This window comes from Pogona vitticeps, chromosome 1 (genome assembly GCF_051106095.1).
Source record: "Pogona vitticeps strain Pit_001003342236 chromosome 1, PviZW2.1, whole genome shotgun sequence".
NCBI lineage: Eukaryota > Metazoa > Chordata > Lepidosauria > Squamata > Agamidae > Pogona > Pogona vitticeps.
Window position 1 is genome coordinate 255470439 of NC_135783.1, and position 25908 is coordinate 255496346.

The 25908-nt window shown below is 40.5% G+C and overlaps 1 protein-coding gene and 1 long non-coding RNA gene across 25 annotated transcripts in view; one reads left to right on the forward strand and one right to left on the reverse strand.

Annotated features, from left to right (window-relative positions):
• Window positions 1–25908, forward strand: part of BRSK2 (BR serine/threonine kinase 2) — a 536847-nt gene that overhangs the window by 199222 nt on the left and 311717 nt on the right. The gene's annotated exons all lie outside the window — the stretch shown is intronic.
• The window catches only part of LOC140703084 (uncharacterized), a 76387-nt gene continuing 56586 nt past the window's right edge, over window positions 6108–25908 (reverse strand). The window contains exon 3 of the long non-coding RNA XR_012082398.2: window positions 6108–25039. This is a non-coding gene — a long non-coding RNA (uncharacterized LOC140703084). The remainder of the gene's footprint in view (window positions 25040–25908) is intronic.

Below are 25908 nucleotides of genomic sequence, written 5' to 3' on the forward strand. Positions count from 1 at the left end.
CCATTCTACTTAGTTTCCTACAATTCTGTGAATTTATTTTAAAAGGTAGGAATCTCAATATATAGCTGAGAATATAGTATGAGAAACAGGAGAGAGAATGAAATTAGTTGTTCCTGGGAATCAGAATTACTGCGGCATTCTGTAAGCAAACTATGCTGCCACAGTGGGACCGTGGACTGTGAAAACTGTTTGTTGCTTCTCCATGCAGGGTAACAGGGCTCGTGACTGACTATGGCACAGAGTCAGACCTCCTTCTCCAATGATAATGCCATTGGCGTTGGCTTGGCTGAAATAGCAAAGACACAGCTAATCCAAGACATTTAGGGCAGTTGCTGTAAGGCAAATTTTGGACTTGTATTGTGACATGCTTGTAGAGTGTGACGATCTCTGATCTAGATGTTTATCATCAGGCTAAAAACTATTGAGAGCGCATTTTCTTCTTATGCTCCCATGCCAACACTTGAATCTAATTTACAGGCTTTCTTGTGGGAGTTGTGTGATTGCCAGTTATCTCAGTCTGTATAATAGAAACTAGGGTGTTACTATTGACAGAGTCCAGATAAAAGTGGGTGTAAGGAATGCATTGGCTTGGTACTGTTTGCATCATTTCTACATTCCTGTGCTGCTGAGAAGGAGCCCTGGGGAAACAGCAGTTGCCATGTTTCCAAAATGTAAGAAATGAACAGCTGGCCTCGTATAAAAGTGGATCATTTTATCTAGTAGTGAGAAGGAATGTATCCTCTAAAAACAGATTTACATTTTCAGATGGTCAAAACCTCTCCATCCAGATCCAGCTCTTGAACAGCTGAACCTGGCATTCTTCAACTCACACAAAAGCCAAAGGTATTTGTGCTGAAACACTAAAAATTCAAAATCTGTATTGCAGAAATATCATTATTGTGTGTGTGTTCTGTGCCGTCAAGTCCGAACCGACGTATAGCAACCCTAATAGGGCTTTCAAGATAAGTGGGATATTTAAGAAGTGGTTTTATCATTTCCACTCCCCCAGCAAGTTTCCATGGCCAAGCAGGGATTTGAACCCAGAGTCCTAGTCCATCACTCAATCCACTACAGTGACTACACCACACTCCAAAATGATGAAACAAACAAATTGCATTGCGTGAAAAAATTAATCATGAAAAGACGTCTCCTAGACTATAAGCAAAGCATGATGCAGGGTTTTTGTTTGTTTGTTTGTTTGGAAATGGACACATGAACAAATGATATGGAGGACATGTAAGAACTAGAGTGCTGGAGGGACTTACCTTTTTGCTGAAATTAGACCTTGAAAGATGTCAATATAAAAGAATAATAAAATTACTTTCATTATTCTCCATCAGGTAAAGCTGTCTCACTCCAACACACTCTTAGGGATAGAAAATGCATTTAGGCATCTAGTCAATCTCCAGCCAATCTGAGATGATTTGCTATGGTATATCTTCTGGCATGCCGAAGCAGTTCATTTTGTCTGGGTGAAATGTTATCATCCTGTCTGACACTGTACTTGCCAGCAGTGGATATGATGTCGGCTTTCAACTTCCTAGGACACCCTGCATTAGAGCACAGTCCTGAAATCTTAAGAGCAATCTATTTAGAAAAAGAAAGTGGACTGGCTCACTGTATAAGACAAACAGATGTTTTAAATTCCACATGGACAGATATATTTTACATTAGTAAACTGGAATTTGATCCTTACCTGGTTCTCAAGTTTCATAGCATAATTCAGATTTCCCCTTTGGCTGTCTTATGAGTAGAGATGGGGGTATTCGTACAGTATATGAATATCCCCACGCAGCTGGAGTTAATGAGGGACCACCTCCTGTCCATTCACATGTCCGGTGGCAGGGGCCTCGCTCATCCTTCCAATCACTCCTGGAACCCCACTCTCTTCCTGCTTGGTTAGTGACTCTGCAGCCATGCAGGGAGACTCATCCCCCCTCCCCTTTCCTGGAGTGGCTAGCCAAGCAGGAAGAGAGCAGGGCTCTGGGAGTGATTGGAAGGATGAGCGAGGCTGCTGCTGCCGCCAGCGGACATGTGAGTGGATGGTTTAGCCCCAGGGGGTGGACCCTCAGTAACTACCCCCATCTCTACTTATGAGACCACAGCACTGCACTGAGCACTTAGCTACATCCAAGACTCCTCAATAGAGATGGGGGTATTCGTATTTGTATGCGAATATCCCTGCACAGGTGGAAATAATGAGAGAAATAACTGTCCACTCACACTTTTGCCACTTCCGCCCGCTCCACAGTGCCTTCCTATCGCGCCATTGTCTGCACTTGATTACCCAGTCCTGGCAAGAGGCAGGATGACAAGCCTTTCTGCTAGGTCAGAGAGTGGCTAATTCATTGTGGAGAACAGTGTGATAGGAAGTTGCCGCAGAGCCAGCGGCAGCGGCAAAATCATGAGCGGACAGGGTCAGACCCTTGTTATTTCCTCCTTTGTGGGGATATTTGAATACGAATACCCCCATCTCTATTCCTAAACATATAGAACCTCAGCTATTTCAGGTAATGTGGGAAACTTCTGCTGAAAGGTTGCAGCTGCATTCTGTTCCAGTGACGTGCATACACTCCTGGCAGGAAGCGGCAGCTGCCAGCAGACAGGGTAAACCCTTACTCTGCCCTTTCGCTTAGAGGTAGAGCATAAGATCAAAGGGTTATTTCAGCCAATCCTGATTACGGTTAGATAACTAGTATCCTATCTCTCTCACACACAACATCCTATGTAAATCATGCTAAGTAAATAGAAGAGTCTCAGGGCGTTGCCTGTAGGCTCCGCTGGCTCAGACATCCATTGTTGAATCCTTTGTTCTTTCTCTAAGGCAATTAGCCTTCATTTGTTCCATGATCACCCACAAGGTATCATTGGTTGAATGTTGCACCTAGTGCTGTATTTAGGATATGGTAGAAAATCCATGTAGCAATACACTATACACCTAGTCAATATAGTTCTGCCAGGACATTGGACTACATTATTCTGTATCTATCTAACAAAAGCAAAAGAAAACTTTTATTTTAATTCAGTTTTTGTTTCATTAGGCTTACTGAAGCAGACTGACCACAACTACCTGTATAAAAAATGCTTTTGTTGCATAGTGGCTAAACACTCCAAGGACACTCCGTGCACTGTCTGTTGGGCCCGAACCTCAGGTTTGTGACAATATCTGTGGCAAGTCTGTTTCTAGTTTGCAGGGGTAATTTGCAAAATCCCTTTCATATGGTATCTGGCTAATCACATAGTCATACAGAACCTATAATTCATCTTATGTATGTGGATGGCTGTAAGCTTTCCTTGAAACTGTTTCATTGCACATGTTTATAAAACAGCATGTGCTGGGTTATATCTTGTTTTTGTAAGTAAATAAATTAATATTAATAAATAAATGGGTAAATAAATAAGTAAACCAAGGAAGCAAGAAAGCAAAATTCAACAACAGAGATGATGGATGCTAAGGATCAATGTGTTTACTTGCTTTAGAGGAGTGAACATGTGATTTCAGACAGTTGCTTCATATTGCAAATCTCTTATTTGGACCAGTGGACTGTAGAGTTTGTAGTTGGATTCTCCCTTCTTTCATAAAGTGTTATTTCTTTTGACTGGGAGAGCGGGATTTTAAATGTCAGCCCATCAACGGTGCTAAGGAAGGCTGAACCACACTCAATGTAGAAGAACCACAGTCATGGTTGGAAACATAAAGGATTGTGAGGCATGACATTCATAGATGGATTTTGCTGAAGAGAAAAAGAGAAAACAAAACAAAAACTGCTGGCCAGCAGCCTCAGGCAGTGATGAAGTTAAATTTGAATTAACATTTTTTTTCTTGCCTTTTTTTATCAGAAGGCAGCTTCTACTAAACTCTCTGTAAAGAGCTTGTATTGACTGAGTTAAGAACTGACAGCTTTTCCCTGAAACTGTTCTTTTATTATTCCCCTTAATAACATATTTCTATCTCATATTTCCTTATGGGGGGAGAATAAGGTGGAGTAACTGATAGCAATCTGGTGGAGCTGAGGGAAAGCCACTTGCTCAAGGCCATTCATGATGGAGCTGAGATTTGAAACCAAGTCTTTTTTGCATCCAGTCAATACCTCTGTTTTGGCTCTGAAGCAGTTGAGGAATAACGGATGGGCATGTTTGCTGCTTTTTCTCCCAGTGTGCAACATGCAGATTTGTTCTTGCCTTTGGACTTCAGTGCTTTAAAGAAAAAAGAATGGAGGCAAGGTTTATGTAGCTTTCATTTTTAGCTACTTTGTCTACCAGCCATTATTTTCTCAATAACCTTTCTTTATGCCCAAAAGAATAAAGCTTTCATTGGGTCTCAGGCAAATTATTGCAGCTGCCTACAACTTCGATCTTGTCAAACTTCCATTTCTTCCTATTTTAGACGGTTCAGCACTTTTGACCTTCCTGTCTATTTATATAGCCCTTTAGCTTACTTCTTACAATTACTGTTAAAAAATTAGAACTCTGTTGCCACGCCACTCTCTGTCTGTCTTCATAGTGCTACCAAAACATGGCGAGGAGCATTCTAAAAACACGACCAGCAGCTTCAAACTCTGACAACTTGTCACAGGCTGGGGCTACACATTTGCAATACACCAGAGAATGTATATCTGCTGTAGGTTAGCTGTAAAAGGCTGCAACCCAGCTTGTAACACATTCCCAAACTGCAACGCTTCTTTCTTTGTGTTAATCTGGTATGCATACTCTTATTGAGGGCGTGTCAGTAGCTGTGCAAGATGTCACATGATGGGATCATTAAGCATGTGTGAACAGAGGTGCAAAGGCGGAAAAAAGGAAGGCAAGAGAGCAGCTGAGGGAGGAAAAGGGGGTGGTGAATGGGGAGATGGAGAAGGGGTAGGCAGTCAATCAGTGGGGAAGAAAGGGTGGTCTTTCCTGCTCAAGCTTTGATGTATTTATAAAGATGGGCAGGAAAAAAATCAGGTTGGACACCATTATGAACTGAACGAGGGCCTGACATGTATTACAACAGAAGTTGACACAGATTCAATCTGTTTTTTTTTTTTTTTTTCCTGGAGCACATTGTTTCCGCCACAGTGGTACTGAGGAAGACAACCTGAATCTTCAGTTTTACATCTATATTCATTTACAAGATCACTTAGTGATTTCACGAACGGGATCACACAGGCAGTAAAGATGAATTGGCATTGCATTTCTCTATAGAACAGAGCTTTGCACAGTTACTTTTTTATATTACAACTTTCAGAATCCTGCCCCCACCCCACCCCTAACCAGCATGGATGGTGGATGGGCTGGATGGGTGACTCTGGGAATTGTAGTCCAAAAAGAAACAGATTCATACACACTATATCTTAAATAAAATGGATGATCTCATTTAAACCAGAACCATTTGCTAAGTGAGATTTGCAAAGGTGTTGATTTATAGTTGCAACAGCAGTCTACTCAAGATGGGACTAGAAGTTGGACTTGGGGATAAAAACAGCAGCCCACAAATGGCACATAGAGCATCTTCTACAGTGCTTTTCAGAAGAAAACACATGAGTTGCTTCTGATCTGTTAGTGTAACTTTGTGAGCCTCTTATGGCAAAATCCACATTTGGCCGTTTCCCTCTTTTCCTTTCCTCCTCCACATCACCCACTCTCGTACTTTGTATCAGGATGAGGCAAGCCTGTAAGTAAGTACTTTGGGCACAGTTACCTTTTCTCTCTTGCTTTTTCTTACAGCTGCTTGCCCATCAGTTTTCTGATGTTGACTGCTTTGATTAACATCTGCTGCGCTATGATAAATAGTGCAATATAAGTATAAAATGAGTCAACTAGCAGAAGTGGCGGAGCTTCTCTTCACTGGAACAGTGTCTGTGTGAGTTTGCTGTGGCAGTAATAAAAAGACAAGCCAGGGGGTGTGGAACCAGGGAATCAAATAAATGACAAGCTTCAGAGCTTCAGTGCACCAGAAATGGCATGTAGTCTATTTCAGCAGGGTTGCACTTGACTCGAAAAGATAGCATGGTTCAACAGTTGTGATGGATGGCAAAAGGAAAACTGTGACTTCTGACAGGCAGACCGCCCTGCTGGGTGTTAAAATCTGTTTGTAGGCTTTTAGATGAATACAGACTGGCTTCTTTTCTTTTCTTTTTTCATTCCATTGAGGTGGACATAATTAATACCCATTTGAAATTTTTATTACTTTCCAGAGCTTGAGAAAACAGGACCTCGAGACTTGCAAACATTTTAGATGATCCTTCCATGAAGTCAGGTGTGATGCAAACTGAGTACACAGCCTTTGCTGACTGAGCTTGTTAGTTCTCTGTAGCAATCATCATCAAGGGACCTGTCCAACTCTCTGAACTCCACTGTGCAGAGCAGAATTCTTTCTGTAAGAATAAATGAACACGGAATTCTTTTTAAAGAAAATGAATACAATGACAGGCTGAGGACACTGATAACTGGGCAGTGGCTGTGTGGTGTTCTGGGTCCCAGTGTTCAGTTCTGGATAGTTTCAGTGTGCTGTTCCATTCATTCTTAAAATTAACTTTCCATTATGCTTTACTGGAAAATATGATGTGTTGCTCTCTTGCATAGAATAATTAGTTATTTGTGCCACTTAAATTTCTCAGCCTGATTTTTATAATTGCTTTTTTAAATGTGTGCTTTGTTAAAATGCTGAAGACATGATTCTAACCCTCAGTGTTGTCTCACTGTTGCCCTGGAAGCAAGCACCTCACAATGCTTGTGGAATTCTCTACAGTACATCCTGACATGTCAAGGAGGCTTGGTTTCCACCTAAAACAAGACATCGGTGAAGTTCCTTTACATCCCTCCTGCAGAGAGATTTGTCATTTGCCTCAACAGTGATACATTTAAGGGCTGTTTTTATTTTTACTCCGAACTCGGAACATCCAGGCACAATTCAACATGACCATCCCACCATGGACCTGAGTCAACCATCCACGACTCTACTTTCCCATTCACTGACCCAAATCTGTGCATTTACATTTATTTATGTATTTATTAGATTTATACCCCGCACCCTCTGGCAACCAGGCCACTCTAGGTGGCTAACAACAACAGGACAAGCAACACAGTATTAAAACACAATAAGAATAAGATAATACAAACATTCAACAGATACAATAACTAGTAGGATAAATTAAAACAGATGGCTATAAAGATGGTAGAAAGGATGATGAAAGGGAAGCAGAGATATCAGCAACTTAATGCTCAGGCTGACGGAAGAGCCAAGTTTCCCATGCTCATTTAAACCTGTCCAGCAAGGGTGGCAGGCTGATCTCCATGGGTAGATTGTTCCACAGGTGGGGGGCAACCGATGAGAAGGCCCAGCTTCTTGTTCATTCCCTCTGGGCCTCCTTCGGGGTCAAGGCCCTCAAACACCCTACCTGTAAAGAACAGGTATTATGGACAGATCTGGCTGGGAGCAGGCATTCTGCTAGGTACTGAGGTCTTAAACCATTTAAGGCTTTGAATGTTATCATCATAACCTTGAAGTTGATGTCGAAACAAACCGGTAGCCAATGAAGGGGGCCAGAATGGGGGAGATGTGCTGAAATTTCTTCACTCCAGTTATTAGGTATGTACATTGGCACATAGAAATGTTATGCAGATATTTGTCTTATCTGGCTGTTAGATTTTGCCCTATTTTCTTGTGTGTAGTTTTGTGTCTCACAAGGCCAGGATCATTGCCTTTTTAATACACAGCAATTCCCATAGGGAAATGGGTTATTCCATTCTGTTATGACATTTCCTTATTCAAACTGTCCCTTCTCAGCTCTGTAGTAGCTATATGTTTTGTTCTTTGTGGCCCCTAACAGGCATTTGGCTAAAATCCTGTTTTGTAGTGATGCAAAAGGTGTAGCTTCTCTTAATTTTGTTGTGCTGTGGAGAGGGACAAAATCTTTCTTATTCCAGCCAGATTGCATGTTTGGATTTCCAGCATTTAACATAAAAACATAAGCGTGGCGTTCGCCCTCGTACCCCTTGCTTAACCATCCAGACACAGAGCACACGAAGGCAAACAATCCCTTCTTTTACACTGCTGCCACCAGGTGATCACTAAATCACCATTACTTCAGGAAGATAAAGATTCAGGTCCACACTTCAAAGACTTTTAAATAGAATTTTTGTTTATTGATTACAGCAATTTATAGTGATTCATGAATATCTTCTTTAGGTAAATTTATTATTAACAACAGCCTTCTATTTGATAATACACTCCTAACTCTAATCACACCTCAGAATTCCCAAAACTCCACACCCTATCTCCTTCTCCCTTCTCTCACTCTACTCCAACTCTCTCTCTGACTCTGACTCTCTGACTGACCCTCCCAGGCTCTGCATCTTATACTGTAAGATCTCTCCTGGGCTCCACCGCTTAGCAACATGAATATGCATGAACAAGTAACATAATAACATGAACCATTGACATCATAAAGGGGAATGCTACAGACCTCCCCCCTTAAATATGTTTGTTTGGGAGGGAAACAAGTTTTTCCTCCTAAACAAACAGGCACAATTGTATAACTCATGTAACATTTATCACAGTTCTATAGGTAACATCACATTCAATATAACAATTACCATTCCTGTTACTCTAAACATTTTACTGCTATTCAGTAATATACTTTACCTTATCATTGACATTTAACCTTTTCAACCATCCAGAAATCACCATCATGAAACTTTTACATAAATAATTAAACTGTGGATCATAGTCCATTTCAATTTATAATTGAAGTCCTTGAATCATTCTTCACATTTCTGTCCATCAATTCCAATTTTTCATCACATTCACAAACAGAACATTTATAATACGGTATCAGCTTGGTTTATCCACCCCCATCAGTCATTGGGCTTTCGAGGCATGATCTGAGTCTCTGTTGCCAAGGCAAAATTTGCAAAGTCCAAGTCTCTCACTTTACCCTAGTAGTCTGGCACACCGTGTACTGGTCCGTATGTTGTCATCTCCTTCAGCTGGACACACCTCTGCTGGCACTCAGGAGTCCCTCTGTCGACCACTGGCTCCTTCCTCCGCAACCTTTTTCGTCGACTGGCGGTCATCAGCCACTCGGTTGACCCCTGGATGTTGTCTGCTTGTCGTTTTCTAGTGATGTCAGCTTTAAGTCTGGCTCAGGGCTTCAGTTGCTCAGCTAGGGAAAACGTAGGCAGTTCCCTCTCCTACTCCTGAACATCTTTAGATGCATCCCTCTTTAAGGCATCAGGGCTTACATCTTCCTCCTTCGGTATCACATAATTGACACTGTTCATTTTAGAAACTACTTTATAAGGATCCTCCCAAGCTAATTGTAGCTTGAGACCTTCAGCTGGCCTAAGTAAAAGAACTTCCTTTTCTGTCCCAAAAGTTCTTTCACGGGCCTTCTTGTCATACCAGGACTTCTGCTTAGTCTGGGAAGCCCTTAGGTTCTTTCCAGCTATCTCTAGAGACCTTTGCAGGGTGTTTTGCAACCTGTGCATATATTCTAACACTGACTCTGGGTCACTTTCTCTGTGGTCTTCCCAGTTCATGCGGAGCAAATCTAAAGGTCCGCGCACCTCCCGTCTTAGCAGCAACTGAAAAGGACTGAACCTAGTACTTTCCTACTATTTGATAATAGACTCCTAACTCTAATCAAACCTCAGAATTCCCCAAACTCCACACCCTATCTCCTTCTCCCTTCTCTCACTCTACTCCAACTCTCTCTCTGACTCTGACTCTCTGACTGACCCTTCCAGGCTCTGCCTCTTATAAGATCTCTCCTGGGCTCCACCGCTTAGCAACATGAATATGCATGAACAAGTAACATAATAAGATGAACCATTGACATCATAAAGGGAACGCTACAATAAGCCTGCTGGATCAGGCCAAGGGCCCATCTAGCCCACCTTCCTGTATCTCACAGTGGCCCCACCAGATGCCTCTGGGAGCACACAAGACAGCTAGATACCTGTATCCTGATACTCCTCCCCTGCATCTGGCATTTTGAAGTACCTTCATTTTAAGGCTGGAGATTATACATCATCATGGCTTGTAACCTGCAATGGACTTTTCCTCCAGGAATCTGTCCAATCCCCTTTTAAAGGCAGCTAGGCCAGATGCCATTGCCACATGCTGTGGCAAGGAGTTCCACAGACTAACAACATGCTGGGTAAAAAAAAATTCTTTTGTCTGTTTTCACTCTCCCAACACTTAATTTCAGTGGATGTCCCCTGGTTCTAGTGTTGCATAAGAAGGAAAAGAGCTTTTTGTGTGTGTTCTTGTTTTGTAGTAAAGCCTTTTCAAGTGGTGTGAGTGTTTATGCAATTATGTACAGCAGTTCTTCAAGACCTATTCATCCTTAATGATCCAGTCATTGTGTTGGAACTGTGCAGTCAGTAATTATGTCTTGAAAATCACATGCCTTATTTTTTTGTGTCATTCTTAATCTTTTCCCCCATAACTTCCTAGTTAAATGTAATATATTCAGAATTGTTCCAGGATTATAATTTATTATTATGTGAATGAGCAGAAAAAGACAGTAGTCAGTTGTTAGATAGCTCTTAGTGACCTATTCTTTGCATCCTAGAGAGCATTCCCCAGAGAGACACAAAACTGCATGAGATGATAACTTTGCTCTTAGCCCACTGTTGCTATGGAATGTGGAGTAGCAACCCAAACTTCAGGTGAACTGTGGTCTCTTTAGCAAAGGCTGTTAGGAAAGTGTGCAACTAGATGCTACCCTACCAGATCTTTTGCTCAATTCACAATGAGTTTTATTTAGAAGTGTTTGTGACACTAAGTACACAGAGAGACACACACAGAGAGACACAAACATATGTATATATTTATTTATTGGTGCACTGTGCACTCCACTCCCCATTTCAGTGAAGGGTTCTAATCTGTTTTATATATGTGCAGACTGGCTTCTTTTTGTCTCTGCTAGCCTTGACATCACTGTATCTCTAAAACCCAGAACACTGGATTGGGTAGTTATCAGGTTATTTATTTATTTATTCTATTTATACCCCACCTATCTGGTTATTTCAACCAGTCTAGGTGGCTATGCCTAAATAAGGCCTTCCCTGGGTAGGAAAATAGGCTAGAAGACATGGTGCTGCTGCGGATTAAATTACAGAAGTCTCTGTACTGCAAGGTCAGAAGACCAAGCAGTCGTAAGATCGAATCCACGTGATGGAGTGAGCTCCCGTCGCTTGTCCCAGCTCCCGCCAACCTAGCAGTTTGAAAGCATGTAAATGGGACTAGATAAATAGCTACCACCTTGGTGGGAAGGTAAGAGCATTCCGTGTCTAGTCATGCTGGCCATATGACCACAGAAACTGTCTTCAGACAAATGCTGGCTCTGTGGCTTGGAGACGGGGATGAGCACTGCACCTTAGAGTCAGACATGACTGGAATAAATGTCAAGTGGAACCTTTACCTTTTCCTATACCTACGTCACACAATTATAGCAAGGTAATATCACTATAACTCCCATTGCTTCATTGTGTAGAATTCTGGGATATGTAGTTTGTTGCAGCTCTTAAAATTCTCTGCTTAGAGGAGTACATTAGAGGTCTTCAGAGAAATGTTTAAGTACCTTGCCAAATTAGTATGGTTGCATTTAAAATGATATCAAAATTCTATAACTGTGTAGTATAGATGCCCTATGACAGAGTAGCAGTAGTACAGGTATACACCAGGGGGTGATAACCAAAAGATCTTCCCTGAGATGATGAAGATGCCAAGCACCAGAGTAGTGTTGATAGCAGATGTTGTATTATTTACAGAACATACAGGTATATTTACAGCTAAATCTTTGTTCTCAGTTCCAAAGTAATGCACAGCAGTTTCCACAGAGTTTAGTGCATATATCAAAGTATACCATACGTTCTGTCCAAGTAGCCAGAGTTCCTCTTCAATACCAAGCACGTAGACACAGCTTCCTCCAGGATTCTCCAGCACAGGAACACGACGACTCTTCTCCACGAATACACCAACCCACAACAACCCACAGATTGTGTATGCTTGGTCTGCTAATTTTATCCCATGTATGACCAATCCTAGGGTTACAATCACAGCTGTTCTAATCACCTCAGCTGTATACTTTCAAGCTTTCTTTTTTCAGTACTGATCCTGAAAATTACTTATTGTCATGTACAAAATTTGATTTAACAATTCTAACAGGTTTAGCCTAAACCTGTCACCCTATAGCACTTTTTAAAAAAAGAAGTGTTCCTCTGCTTGGGCCCCATTCTCCCATAACAAACTGTAATCTTGTCACCAGTTTCTGTGCTACATCTCTCCTTCAATAGAGCAGGGCTTCCCCAGAAAGACATACTGTATTTGTAGCCTTTGTGTAATCCTGTAGATGGTACAGCTCTGGAAACTTTCCAAAGCTCTTACAGAATAGCTTAGAATAAGAACTTTTTCCTGGAAGTGTAAGAAACTCTTGAAGACAAGTGTACATCAAAATCTCTTGCCTCAGTCAGGGAGGGCTTCAGAATCCAACCTTTTCTGTTTGTAAAAGCAGATGAGAAGTCCTAGACAAAGGGATGGCAGGTGCTCACAATTAATACATGCATTAGAAAGGAAACTGATAAAGCCCTTGAACATCCCACTGAGTTGTTCATATGTTGATGTGCAATCTTCCCCATCCCCCTCCTGCTGTTGCCTGATGGAAGGAGGGAGGGAGCTGACAGGATGAATTATGACTCCCCATCCTTCCCACTGCTTCTTTGTGAAGGGGTGACACGTTTAGCCTCTCCTGCTGATGATTCGGGTTGGTGAAATGAATTATGGGATCTTCCACATCCCTGATCGGGTCTGGCTTCTCTCAGGGGCCAGACCTAGCTGCTGCCATGATGGAGTTATCTTCTAGCTTTAACGCTCAATCCAAGGCATATGTATTTCTCTGTCTGAAGACCCCAGGCTGCTTTGAATATGGAGCTCATCTCTTTAGGGAATGAGAAGGGAGAGGGAAGGAAGGGGGGAGAGAAAACAGGAAAACAACCTGCACAGAATTGCTAATCAGGCTCGGCCTTGTGTCCTCCCAGTCTACAGATGGCCTCTCTTGCTGGGTTGTAAGCCTATCAAAGCAAAACACCTTCATTGTCAAGCTGGTGGGGAGAGCCTTGTGCTTTTGTTGAATGCTCCTCAGAGGGGACAGTGGGTTGATCATTTTAAAGATTATTGCAGATGTCCAATTAAGCTGGAAATTCTTCTGTGAGAAATGATCGACAGGACTAAAGATGCTAACCCAATGTGTGCTTTTCTTTTTTTTAAACTACCTGGAATAAAATCTACTGTCCATCAACTGACAGCAGATTATGACATTCAGAACATGTCATTGCAGTGTGGCTCTTTTGCTTGATCCCTGCCTTTAAAAATCTTCATAATTTGCTTATTCTTGCATGTTTGGTTATTTTGTTTTGATAGTGTACGCCCTTAAGCCTTCTGGGCACTGAGGAAAACATAAGACCTTATAAAATCAAACCACTGGAAAATGTGCTTCCCCCCCCTTTTTTTTTTCACTGAATGGAAGTATGTAGTGTATCTGTCATTAATAATGTAATTTATAATGAAATGTGTTCTTTTTATGTTAATTGGATGCACACATACCCCATGAGGAATTGCCATCCATTGAGATTAAGTTACCCAGGATACTGAAAGGTTCCCAGTCATATCAATAAGGAATATATTGCTCATTTCCCCCTTTTTTATAACCTTACAGCTTAGAATCACAAAGTGTTTGTTGCAAAGGAGTACTACACAAATTATATTATATAGGTTGCTATTCACAGGCACATATTATTACATTTGTTGCCTTGCCTATAAGGGGTTGAGATAGTAACCTGCATATAGGCTAGTTCTTTGAGGTTAAGAGAGCTGGAAACATTTAGATTTTACCTCATCATATACACCTATAAAGTAGGAAACATATATTGACAATGTATTTTCTTCACTGGATTTTTGTGGATTGTTCAGCCATGTAGGTTCCATATGTAAAACCTATGTTTTGCTGTTTTCAGGTTTCTATTTAGAATAGTTGAAAATGGGTGAATTAAATCAGTGATTTAAAAAATAAAAATAAAAATCAGATTTTTAAAATTTACTTCGATTTTTTAAATTTAAATAGGATACTTATTTATTTAAATCAGATTTATATTCATGAAGTACTTTTGGAGGAAAAATCTTGTTTTCTATTTAAGATGCATTATAGTTCAAAGGTTGTTCAGCATAAAATAGAGCTTAGTTATGTAGCAAGAGGCTATATATTCATGCAATACAGTATTTCAATGTTTGATAAACTGATTCAATTAATCCAATTCAGTTAATCCAAGCTGAGATGATACGCACTTTTTCCCAGTAAAACTGGTATAAAATAAATGAAGTTCAGGAAAAGACCTTAATCCCATTGTTGTTCTGCAAATCTGTGCACCAACAATGAATACATTACAGTATGCGCAGGGGAGGGGTTCCAAACCTCCTTGGGGATGCCAGAAAACACAGATGTAGTGAATGTTATGCATTGCATGGTCTCTGGATCCTTCTCGTGACCAGTTCTGGTAAACACACCTTGGAAAAACAAACATGTATTTCAGGGGAGAAGTATTAGTATTTTCAGGCAATGGATAAGTGAATCAGCGGATTCTGATTCCGCAGATAGGGAGTTTCCTACTGTTCCTTAAATCCTATGCTTGAAGATTGTTTGGAAGATAGTTTGCTTTTAAAAAGATATTTTGTTTAACTACTTCAGCTAATGAACATTGATGTTTAAGCAAATTCAAGAATATGTATGCTATACAGTGGACCCTCGACTTACAGACGGTTCGACTTACAGACTTTTTGAGTTACAGACTTCTCTGGCCACAAAATTTAGGTTCGACTTGGAGCCTGAGAATCAACCTACAGACCAGAAAAAAACCAAAATGGAACAAAAATGGCCGGTTACAGGATTAATGGGTTTTCAATGCATTGTAGGTCAATTGTGTTAATTAAACACAGAGGATATCAGCATTAGAAAATGTTGTACCTCTTTCAAAACTGAAAATAGCAGAATGAGCTTACACAGTACACAACTCAAGCCATTTACTGTCCTGAATATGGATGATCCATTTTCAAATTTATAGCATGGAAGTCTAGTACACTGCTCAAAGAATGGGACTGGGTAGATGATCCCCAATCTGGCTCACCATATGGAGGAGAATGGACCGTACGTGCCCTACCACCCATAGGACAGGCCTGTCCATCTCTGCCATTCCTGTGGGGACAAAATGTTTGACTGAACACCTATGGTACTGACTGAACCTATGGTGTTCAGTCTAACACTAAGCTGCATAGTCTGTTATTGGACTTTGCCTCCCCTGGGAAATGTGACTTGGCATACAGTTGAGTGTATTGTATGCACATAGGATTTATCTGAACATTCTGCCCCACAGGGGTAGAAGAGCATGAATGGAGGAAGGGACTACACACAATCTCTCCCTTTGATGAAATAGGCTGCAGTGTGGAACAGTAGGGTAGTCCAATTTGAAATTTACTTTTATTGTCTTTTAGCATGTTCTCCATACTAGTTGTACCACCTGATGTCCTCCAATATTACAGCACTGTCCCCTTAATGTTTATTTTACAAATATCCATCAAGCCCTTATTCCCAGATGTTCTTTGTGCTCTCTTTTTGTCTCCTCTCATAACCAATATTGTTTTGATTTATTAATTCACTTGTTAAAAATACTTTTGTATAGGCTTCATTGAAAATTCTCAGAATGGTTAACCTAAGGAAAAAAGGCAGTTACAATACAAAGAAAGCAAATCTGACTAAATATTTTTAAAAACCACAAAATTTAGGAGTTAACAAGATCTTAAAATATCTTAAAGCCAGATGAGAACAGTCCATAGTGCTAACACTATGCGTAAGTGAAAATATATTTATTTCAGGTATAATTTTAGCCCAAAGAATTGCACCCTCATCCGGGGTGCCTGTCCAGAGGAAAACAAATTGGTTGAAGTACGTCAAAAAGCCTTTGCTTTATGCCTGAAGTCAGGGAATCATGCGCTTAGCTGGAATTGGTATTGGGTGTGACTAGCTCTCTGAGTACATTTCTCAGGTTTGGGATAAATTAAAATCTGAGCTTGAGTTCCATGCGGAAGCTATCCATGTTTAGCAAAAGAGGGTAGAAGCTGACAGGAGGCTTTGACAAGAGAGGCTGAAAATATGTGGCTTTTCATCAGTCACCAGCTGTCTTATTGTGTTCTAATAATTTCAAAAATCCTGCCAAGTGGCACTGCTGAGTTCTGGCTTACTGTACTCCACAGACATCCACAGCAGCAGTTTTGCACTGTCGGCATGAATGCCTCTGTCCATGGTGCTGAAATTTAGATGGTCTGTTGTTTCCAGTTGTAACAAACTAAACTAGAACAGATGCTGTCTCCAGATAAGCATAGCAAGAGAACTGCGTTCGTAATGGGTACCATCTCTGTTAATTTCAACAGTGGAAATCACATTATCCACCAGTATCTTACATATTATTTGGGGAATCAGAGACAGCAAGATTCTGGGAGATTCAAGCCTGAATAGTCTATTCAGCTTTATTATTTTCTGTCCAGAGCAGTCACACTTGGAAGGAGGGGAAATTGGTTCATGAGAATGGTGCTAGAGGAAGGTGTATTTACCTTTTTCTTCCTTGTTCTGTTTTTTGAGTCTAAATTGCCCCATCCAAGGTTGTTGTTTGCTCCACAGGAAAATAGCAAGAAGTATTTTGGAAAATAGACTGTATTGGTTGTCACTTGTCAGACTAGTTTTACGTCCCTTCTTACTTTCATCTAGCAAGATGTTAAAAGTTAGCTGATAGTTCTATAACATTTAGTCCACCTCATTGCTTTCTTTGGCAGTCTCTGCAGTGCTATCTGCCACTGTATCCCTGGCTTCTACAAACAGGAGAACACAGTGCTCTCTCTCTTTGTGTGTGTGTGTGTGTGTGTGAGAGAGAGAGAGAGAGAGAGAGAGAGAGACAGACAGACAGACAGACAGACAGACAGACAGACAGACAGACAGAGGGAGTGTGTCCAGCTATTTCTATTGCATCCTGCTAAGTAGTAAACAACAGTGTATAATGTCAGTCGATGTTTTCCCTGTGTCAACCAATGAAAAGCAATTAGTCAACAGCTGCTCTGCAATTACGGGGGGGGGACTCTTAACTGAAATCTATCACTGAAATCTCTGCTATGGGGTTGAATACAGACAGCAACCAAGTGTTTAGGGATATCCAGATCCTTTTGCTGTACGACAAGTGATCAGCTTTGTCAGTCTCCCAGGAGTAAATCTTTCTTGATCAGGTTAAGGCATGAGAATCACTTCTAGGAGTGATTCTGTCACTTCCCTCCCATATATGCTCTATAAAAAGTTCTGCTGAGCCATAAGATCTTTATTTCTGTTTAAGGTATGTTGACTTTCTCAGCCATCTAAAGCATTTTAGTGCTCCTCCTTGTTTGTGCTGATAATACCAAATAGCTTGTTTTCTGCCCACCTTTATATAATGGAAAGGCCACATGACGGTAGTTGTGACAGCTATAAAATGTATTATTTTGTTATTTAAAATATGTTTAACTTGCCTTTCTCATTAATAAGGACCCAGGCTGGCTTACATCATTAAAAGGCAGTATTTAAAGCTAACAACAGCAAGTATACAAATACTAAAAATTATTAAAGAAATACCACACTAAAGTGGTAAACAAAAGCAACACTAAAAACACATTGAAAGCAATAAGGCACAACAATCCGTTTAAAAACCCCACTCAGACAGCCTATCATTAAAGGAAAGTTTGCCTTAAGAGAAAGGTATTTGTTGGCTTGTGGAAGGACAGCAAAGATGGGGCCAGTCTGGCCTTCTGTGGGAGAGAGTTCCAGAGTCTGGGAAGAGCAACAGAGAAGGTCCTCTCCTATATCCCCACCAAACATACCTGTGAAGGTGGTGGGACCAAGAGAATGGCTTCTTCTGATGATCTTATTAGCCAAGCTGCTCACGAAGGGAGACATAGTCCTTGAGATAACTTGGATCCAAGCCATTTAGGGCTTTATAGGTTAAAATCAGCACTCTGCCCAGAACCAGATGAGAAGCCAGTGGAGCTGTTCTAACTTCTCTCTCTCTCTCCCTCTCCCTCTCCCTCTCTCTTTGTGTGTGTGTGTGTGTGTAAGAGAGAGAGAGAGAGAGAGATCGCTGTGACCAGCCCCAGTTAGCAATCTGACTTACCACATTTTAGACTTGCTGAGCTTTCCAAACACTTTTCAGAGGCAGCCCCATGTAAAGTGTGTTACAGTAATCCAGCCAGGATACAATTACATCAAATGTCACCACGGTCATGTCATACCTCTCTGGGAATGGGTGCAGCTGGCACATGAGATTTAACTGTGCAAAGGGACTCCTGGCCACCACTGAAACCTGGGCATCCAGGAGTGCCCCCTCCCAAGCTGTGCACCTGTGTTTTCAAAGGGAGTGTAACCCTATCCAGCACAGACTGGATCACTATTTCTTGATCTGCCTGCCTTTTGACTGATCAGGAGCACCTCTGTCTTGTTTGGATTACGTTTCATTTTATTCAGTCCATTACTGTAACATGGAGGTCACAAAAAATTTGTTTGCAGTTTTAAACCATATTTATCAGCATTAAAATAAACTTTCAGTGATTGAAGAGTGGTCTTTTAGACCAGATGGGCGGGGTATAAATCAAATAAATATATAAAAATGAATAGCTGGGCATTTTCTGACTCCAATAAGAATTCCAAATGCATTAAAAGCCCCCGCCCCCTGCATATTGTATTGACTGCACCAAAAAGTGATAATTTTGGGGGGGACAACTTTATCCTGGTTGCTGTTTGTTTCTGGCAAGTGCCTGGCATTTGGAAAATAGTTTACATCTGTTGAGATAACAATGCTACAAAATGCCTGCATTGTCCATTTCAGTGTGTATTTTGCAACAAAATGTGATTTGAGGGGACTAAAATGTCTCATTCTGGTGCATGAGGTCAAAAACTGTTGAAAAATAGCTGAGTATATAGAGAGATTCCTCCAGTCTTCTTGCACAGTTAACTGTTACTCTCAAGACTGGTGACATAAGGATGAATTACTGTACTTCATACAATCATTAGTAATTAATCCATTGTTTGGTTTTAAAATATTTGTTATCCATATATGCTTTGTTTGTGGAACTTAAAACAGCACCTGTGAGGTTCCCCAGTAGTCTACTAGCTATGTGAATGTTGATATCTCAGATCTAGACTTGTTTAGCTTGGCTTCTGTCCTGTTGCTGCCATACATGCCTTCGGGCCATGCCCCAGACTCTAAGTGCTGACCTGGAATCTCTCTCACATGCTTTAATCCCTTTCATACCACTTGACATTCCTTATCCTATGTCCCAAAAGGAGAAATAATCTCCCATGCAGCAAATTTGTAAAGGTGCAGAAAGTCGGTTCCTTGTTTCCAGATGTCTTCACTCACAAGTATTTGCGGACTTGCATGTGTACAATTTTTTTTAAAAGAGCTTCTCATTAACATACTGCTTAAAATTTGACATAGTAGAAGTGTTCCAATACTATTCATCAGATTCTGAAGTACAAATTAAAAGTTAAGAACTAAGTCTCAATATGCAAGCAACATGTTGTCGAGTGTTCCTTGGAGAAAAGATTTAAGTAACATCACTAAGTAACTTCTGATTTTCACTTTGCTTTGTATTTGTTCTGGTAGGTTTTTTATGCTTTAGCAGCTGTCAATTAGGCAGAAATTTAGCAGCTACATTACTGCTTCTCTCAGGTAAAGCTGTGCCTATTGACTTTCTGTCTGTCATATAATTCTTAAAAGATACAAAGTCCCTGTTAGAAAATAGGAATTCGAATCAGTTGTATCACTGGAGGAAAAGTGTTAGCAGAGATTGAGCTGTTTGCTTTTCAAAAGAGATGGATATTGAGGTGTGTCTGTTAACATCCTGCTTCAAGTTTTCTTGTTGGGTTTTGGCCAAAAAGCAATATATAATATAATATAATATAATATAATATAATATAATATAATATAATATAATATAATATAATATAATATAATATAATATAAAATGAATGAATGAATGAATGAATGAATGAATGAATAATTTTAAAAACCCAACCACACACTTCTCCCATGTTTTAGGAGTCAGGTGTACCTTCACATTTGAATTAAAGTTCTGATGAACAAAGCACTGAATTTTGCTGTGCTACTTCCTGAGTGTGAAGGCTCCATGTTACTGGAAATGCCATTACATTAAAACTCCCATTAGTCCCAGCCAGCATGTTCACTGGTCAGAGATTATGTGAGTTGTAGTTCAACAATACCTGATGCTGTAAAATTGAGAAAGGCTGGTGAAATTAATAATCTTGTTGCTATATGGAGGAAATTGTAAGTCAAGGAAAATCAGCAATGTAGACCCCACAGACCTCAAGCCAAAACCTTGTTACTGAGTGGCCTCCTTCTGGAGTTGAATCTAGAGGTGATTTATGTGAAAAATGGAGGACAGATTTTGAATGAGAATCAGAAATAAATTGCAATGAGGAGCTGTCTAAGTTATTGTAGCTCCACCTAGCCTGTTGCCAAAAAGCAGTGTGCAGTATGTGGAACAGCATTTCAGCTCAGTTATAGGTATGGAACAGCGTCTGACTTGTAAAAAGGCCAAGTATTTTTAAATACTGGATTTCACTCAGAAGCTCACACAGTGCTTAATTCAGAAGTTTGGTGCTTAACCAGTCACATAGTTGGTTTACAGGGAACAACTGAAATGAGGTTTCTATTTTTTTTTGGCTACCCTTGACAGATTTTTAGACAGCTGCATATTATAAGAGGTGTTTGTTGTTGCTGTTGTTTTTTAAATGGTGATACACTAACAAGAAAATTTTATTTATTTATTTATTTATTTATTTATTTATTTATTTATTTATTTATTTATTTATTTATTTATCCCTCTTTAAATAGGGGAGAAATGGTTTAGGTACAATGCAACACAAAAACTCTGCCATGTATTATTATGTACCAAAAATGCTTACTTCTTCAAGCAGTAGAAAATAGTACTATGGGTTTCTGTGAAAGAAGGAAAAGAGAGGATAGCCTTGTAAACACATATAAAAGGGTTCAGCACAAGAGTTGAAAAAAACTAATGCTAACATTTGTGTGTGTGTGTGTGTGTGTGTGTGTGTGTGTGTGTGTGTAATCTTTCCACCTTTTGAGAACATTTAATTCCATCTTTATAAATGTCATCCTGTGCCTGCATTATTATTACTTGTATTGACACTTCCTGAATGATGTGAAGAAAAAATTCTGTTATGTGAAAGAAATTCCCTTTTATTCTTGAATAACAAAGAAGCGACTACTCATTTGTGTCATTTTTCCTCCACTCATTCCTCCATCCACCTGTTGGGGTGGCTGGATGTGTGTGGGGGTGGCTGCTTATTGGCTGCTGATCAGCTGATCAGCAGCTGGTAGGCAGGATGGGCTTTTGTGCTGTGTGGTAAAGTCTCCTGGGGGGACCCAAGGATGTCTGATATCCAGTCTTCACCAAAGTCAGCAGGCGTGTTGGGGAAAGACATAGAAAGCTCTGTTGTGATTTTGGAGTCTCTTAAGTACCTGGGGGGAGCTTTCCTGGGGTTCCTCTTTGTGACTATATAACTCGGGGATCTGTGATCCAATGTTCACCAAACTTTCATGAGTTGTAGAAAAGCGTCTGCGGAAGCTTCCCTGCAAACGTGATGTCTCTAGGTGGTTGGGGGCCAGTGAACATGCAGATGAATCAACAGAGTGATTCGTCGAAGAATATTCATATATCCGTATTTGTTGATCCGTTAACCTTGATGAATAATGGATCAAAACAAATTGTCATTTTTTTTATTTGTCCCCATCTCTACTTGCCACCAATGGGAGCCCCATTCTTGTTCATTTGTTATATGTTGCATTGAAGAGCAAAGATGGGATTTTTATGTTCAGCAGCCAGGATTTCATGGCCAGCCACACTGTCTGTGAGATTCTGAGAGCTGTTGTCCAGTTTTTTTAAAAAGGAAATATTTCCATCCCTGTTCAAGGGCTTGGGAGGGTTCTCTAGCTTGGGAAGTAGCAGGAATTTAATTGGCAGAACAGGAAGACAGTTTGCTCGTAGTGTCTGGCATGTTGTATTGCCTTGACACAGTGTTGTTTGGAGGTATGTAAATGAAAGGCTATGACAGCCTCCATAACCCATGTCAAATGCCCCTAAAAATGCTATGTAAGGCATTCAAGGAAATGTGGAGCAGCAGCAGCTAGGAATGGGCATGGTATAGTGGTTGGGGGAAAGAAAAGTATAAAAAGGGGTTAGGTAAAGGTAAAGGTTCCCCTTGATATTTAATCCAGTCATGTCCAACTCTAGGGCATGGTGCTCATCCCCGTTTCCAAGCCATAGAGCCAGCATTTGTCTGAAGACAGTTTCCGTTGTCACGTGGCCAGCGTGATTAGACACGGAACGCCGTTACCTTCCCACAGTGGTGGTACCTATTGATCTATTTGCATTTGCATGCTTTCAAACTGCTAGGTTGGCAGGGGCCGGGACAAGCGATAGGAGCTCACTCCGTCACATGGATTCGATCTTGCAACTGCTGGTCTTCTGACCCTGCAGCACAGAGGCTTCTGTGGTTTAACTCACAGCGCCTTCATGTCTCAAACATAAAAAGGGGTTGCCATGTAGCAAAACAGGGTGATTGATAGCCTGAGCTTCCCTGTGGCCATAATATATGTATTCAGCCTGAGGTGAAGAGACAGCTTTGTGTGACACTTTTTGTAATGCACAAGGGATTTTGTAAGAGTCAAGTCTGACTGCTGTTCAGTTTATATCAGTCTTATATTGTATTCAGTGTACACAAGTCATGAGCATAACAGTGTAATATACCTTAGTAGAGCATTTCTGAACTGTGGGCCAAGGGTCATCAGCTGATGAAAAAACTGCCAATGCGGATGGGAGAATAGGTGGATAAGCAGATGTGAAAGAAGGAAGGAAAAATGGCAGAAGTTAAGTAAGAATATTTTGATAGGCATATGTAAGGATGAGGAAAAAGAGGAGTATAAAGTAAAATCCTCTTCAAGTAGAACTTTGGATCACTGTATTCTGCCTGAAATGAGTTGGCTGTCACAATGGCCAGAATGCTGTTGCCCTATGTAATCACACAGTGGCACTCCACAAACAAATATGTCCTGTTAGGGGATTTTTCTTCACAGTCCTCCTCAACTACTAGCAGAGTAAATGATGAAGCCCCCAGTCTTACACCATGACTGACAGCAAGCAAAGAGTGGGAAACACTTGCATGATTGTCCTTATGCATGTTGCTTTCCTCTTAGGGTATTGGCCTGTGTTTTCAGACACGTTGTCTCTACTCAACTTCAGGAAAGTTGAATTATGGAACTCCCTGATACAAAGGAAGCACTGTGGCAAAGAATTTAATCATTGCCAAAGTGAGATCCGGTATAAAGGTATAACCCTATCACTTAAAGCCCAGCAAATTGTGCCTCTGGCTGCCACCATTTTGTGACTGGCTCCATTCCTGCACCATTTTATGACTCATAGACCTCATTCATTTTCAGATCTCTTGAGAGGGCCTTAAGGGAAGGAAGTTTGAGAATCTTTGCCTTACTCTGCAGTATAATATGCAAGCTGAATCCTCTAGATACACGATATCGTCACTAAATAATAATGTAGATATTGATTTTTTTTACCCCTAACTGTAATCTGTGAAAGCAGATTTAGGAAGTTCAGTCCTGAAATACTCCCACAAAGTGCCAACTAGTCGATAAAAGCGAGAAAACAAATTTTAGGGTCAAATAAACATGACACTATATTTTCATTGTGCAAACCGAGTGAAATGAGATAAATAATCAAATAGCAGACAGTGACCGGTGAAAAGTAATTTAGAGTTTTAATAGACTTTCCATTTTAATAATGCAGTGTTATGGTACTAGCAGAAGGTAATTTTCAAAATACGAAGTTTATCGTGAATATGTCTTATAGCTTCATGGGTTTTACGGATTGAAAGGGGGTAATAAAATATTAAATTACAAAGGAAAAGTATTGTCATGAGCAAAGTCTACTTCATCATGAACTAAGCAAGCAAAAGAGCTTTACTGTTTCTACCCTGATATGCAAGACTCAGCCTAACTAAAAATGAAAACAGAAGAGCTAAGTGTTTGACAGCAAGTTGGCTACTAGGAAAATCAACACATTCTCTCTCTCTCTCTCTCTCTCTCTCACACACACACACACACACACACACACACAGAGAGAGAGAGAGAGAGAGAGAGAGAGAGAGAGAGAGAGAGAGAGAGACTGAAGGGGAACTCCTGCAAATAAAAGGGAAGCATATCCCCAATATTTTATGAACATTTTATCCTATCACTTGAAATAAGTGATAACACTTTGACCTAGACTCTTCACTACTTTTTAACTAGAATAAACTGTGTGTGCTATTATTTCTTGAAATAAGGTCCCTTGAGATTAAGAGGTTTCCTGTTGCTGAAACAGGGAAGATTTCCAGCCCATTGTTATGACTGATATGCATACTGTAAACATGGAAGGGAGACACCTTAACATAAAACATTTTTCAGTCATGTTTGTCATAGAGAAAGCTTGGGAAGGTTCATTTTCGTATATACAAGTACTGTAGAGAAAGCAAAAGCACACATTAGATCCTAATTTTTCTTTCCTCACTTGTTCTTTAATGTGTGGAATAGAATATCTAGATTTTGATCTCCTAGCCCAGCACCAAACAAGGTGTGCTTCCGGATCCAATGATATGAAAATGGCTGAGGACCAGGACTCAGCTGTACTTCTTCGTGGTTTCTGTGAATGCACACTATAGAGTTTTATCTGCGCTTTCACAGAGGCTTCCGGAATATTCTAGAGCTTCAACACACATTCACCAGGACCGCCCCCTTACTGCACATGGTCTGCCCATCCTGGCGATTGCTTCAGTTCCTTTTTGCAGTCGCTGAGGTTTCTTCTCTTGACAAGCTCTGTTCGCATATATCTTCTCTTCTACATTTAAAGACACAACAGAGGGAAATTAGTGAGAGACTTTCAATCTATATTCCCTCCTTAACCACCCCCTCTTTTCCCTTCCCCCTTTTCGCCTTTTATGGCCCTTACTGGGCTGTTCAAACAGTGCACTTCGTGCCTTAACAAGGTCCCTCTCTCAGACGGACACGATTCCTGCGTTTTCTGCTTGGGAGAATCTCATCAACCTGCTTTGTGCCAATTCTGCAAAAATCTCACAAAGCAGGCTTCCCAGGCTCAATCTGCTTCACCTGTCCCTATGACTTCTCCGACACTAAAAATGAAATCAATCAATCAATCAATCAATCAATCAATCTATCTATCTATCTATCTATCTATCTATCTATCTATCTATCTATCTATCTATCTATCTATCTATCTATCTATCTATCTATCTATCTATCTGTCTGTCTGTCTGTCTGTCTGTCTGTCTGTCTGTCTGTCTGTCTATCTATCTGTCTATCTATCTATCTATCTATCTATCTATTTATTTATTTATTTATTTACTTATTCATTTATTTATTCATTCATTCAATTTATACCCTACCCATCTAGATTGAAGTCTACTCTGGGCGGCTAACAATAATTGATAAAATAAAAACAGTATAATAAAATAAAAAACAACAGTAGTTCAAGATGGGAAAAATCTCAGTCTAAATCGCTCTCGAGGTCAAAATCTGTGGGATTGACACCGATACCAAAGTTTCCATCTGCATCGGATCACTCTAAGCCCAAAAAGTCAAAGAAGTCTTCTATTGAGACCCAACCTCCTAGGCAGGTATCCTCTGCATGCACCACTGATAAGTCCACATCATCAGTCCTGCTCCAGGATCAACAGACTGTCTGCGTTG